The sequence below is a fragment of the Sphaeramia orbicularis genome, chromosome 14, assembly GCF_902148855.1.
Source record: "Sphaeramia orbicularis chromosome 14, fSphaOr1.1, whole genome shotgun sequence".
NCBI classification, from domain to species: domain Eukaryota; kingdom Metazoa; phylum Chordata; class Actinopteri; order Kurtiformes; family Apogonidae; genus Sphaeramia; species Sphaeramia orbicularis.
The window spans coordinates 1,592,242-1,594,741 of record NC_043970.1 but is presented as its reverse complement, the minus strand read 5'-3'; positions in this window follow the sequence as shown (position 1 = coordinate 1,594,741).

The following is a 2,500-nucleotide window of genomic DNA, read 5'->3' as shown; positions in this document are numbered from 1 at the left end:
GGAATGATGCTGAGTTTGTTTGTTGTATTTTTTTTTTTTTGAGGGGGGGTGGGTGGGGGGGTGGTGGTGTCTAAAAAACAATAAAAAATGGAAATAGTCCACACAGTCTGTACTCCAGCTCAGTAATTACAAATACTTTCACTTCCAGACCCTTGAAATAAATATTTTGTTTATTTTTATTTTTACATTTTCTTTTATTTATTTTTAATTAAAAAAAATAAATAAATAAACGAATTTTTAAAATTTATTTTATTTATTTATTTATTATATTTTATTTTATTCCATTTTATTATTTTTTTTTCAATGTACAGGGTGGGGAAGCAAAATGTACAATATTTTGAGGCAGGGATTGAAAGACAGTGTATGACCAGTTAGTTTATTGAAAGTCATGAGAATTTATTTGCCACAAGAAAATGTCCATAATAGAAAATGTTTTTATTCTATGTGTCCTCCTTCCTTCTCAATAACTGCCTTCACACGCTTCTTGAAACTTGTGCAAGTGTTCCTCAAATATTGGGGTGACAACTTCTCCCATTCTTCTTTAATAGTATCTTCCAGACTTTCTGGTAATAGTTTTGCTCATAGTCATTCTCTTCTTTCCATTATAAACAGTCTTTATGGACACTCCAACTATTTTTGAAATCTCCTTTGGTGTGACGAGTGCATTCAGCAAATCACACACTCTTTGACGTTTGCTTTCCTGATTACTCATATGGGCAAAAGTTTCTGAAAAGGTATGGATAATAGTGTTAGGTATGATTATGACATCAGTATATGTTTGGTTTCAAAACAACTGACGTAGTGTCTGCTGAGAAAAAACAACTAAATGTTCATTGCAAATTTTGCTTCCCCACCCTGTGTGTGTGTGTGTGTGTGTGTGTGTGTGTGTGTGTGTGTGTGTATATATATATATATATATATATATAATTTATTTATTTATTTATTTATTTTCTCCTTCCCTCACTCCTCCCTCCTTCAGTTCATTACAGTGATTATATGAAGGTGTGTAACTCACTGGTGAAAAAAGCCCTGATGAAGACCAGAGGTCACAACACGTTGGCTGTATTTTAAAAGATTGCCATGAACTAATAAAGGCATTTTATTTTACACAAATCCGACAGTGGGCCTTGGAATATTTTTTGAAATCTAGCATAATGTCTATATTTTTACACATTCTTCAGCTATAAAAAAAAAAAGCTAAATGCACTTAAGTGGATTATAGATGGATCACTTTAAACAAATAATGCTACAAGTAACATTCACTGAATTTCTGTCGTTAAAACTGAATGAAAACATCTTTTAATAACTTTTGTCATTTTCCTATTGGTACGTCATGTACGTGGTGTTGTGTCTAATATGTTGTTTTCATCCTGTTTTGTCCTTTACATCTTTTCTGAGTTCTTCTGTCTTGTGCATTTGCATTTTTGTTTTGTTTTGTCCTTCACATTTTCATCTTGTATCTTTCATCAAAAAAGAAACAGAACAGTGCCTACAAATGACAAAAAAAGTGAATGAACAACAACAACAACAACAATAATAATAATAATAATAATAATAATAAACTTAATGAAAATGTCCAAAAATGAACTAAATAAACAAAACAAAAATCCTAAAAACTGAACTATTAATAATGAACAAAATATTAAAAAATTAAGTAAATAAAAAAAACAAAGTGAAAATAATGAGAAAGAAAATAATCAACAAAAAGAATTAATGAACAGGAATGGGCAGAATAATGAAAAAACAAGCATTAAATCAACAACCTGGTGTTGGTTTAAACATCTTAGATTTGCTGTTTAGTAAACAACCATAGTTGGAAAAAAAAAAAAAAAGGATCAAATGTAAAATGTTTTATTATGAGTAACTAGTTATTCAACTATTATTCTCAGCTTTGTTCCATTTAAATGGAACCTCTGTAATACTGCTGATAAAAGTCACACAGTGGTCATGGGTTCATAGTCGTATTTTCTGCCATAACTCTGAAACAGAAAACGATACAGAAAAACAAACAAATACATCGCCTCATAGTGTTTTTTCTTTTTCTGTATTCTGAGTTATTGGGTGAAAATGGAGTATCTTGAAAATCCTGACGTCGTGCTTGACCTTTGTAGGTCATCCAAGGTCAACGAAACTGGTACCAAATGAAAGGTCATCTCTGACTTCCTGTAAGTCCTGTAACTTTCCAAGATTGAAGCCGTTTTCTGAATATGCAAATTAGCCCAGCTTTGGCCTGAGCTGAACTTTGGCCTAATATTGACCAAAACTGACCAGGTCGACTAGAGAATATGGACAAACATCTGGACATGGTTTGGTATCAGTGAGGATAGAAATGATACAGACAGACAGACACACACACACACACACACACACACACACACAGACAGACAGACTAATATATTTGCCCTCTGGCAAATTGGTGTCAAATACAGTTCTTCATCTTTTCATGGTCATCAGATATGACCCATCTGGACGTTCAGAGGCTCCATAGTTACCATGGAAA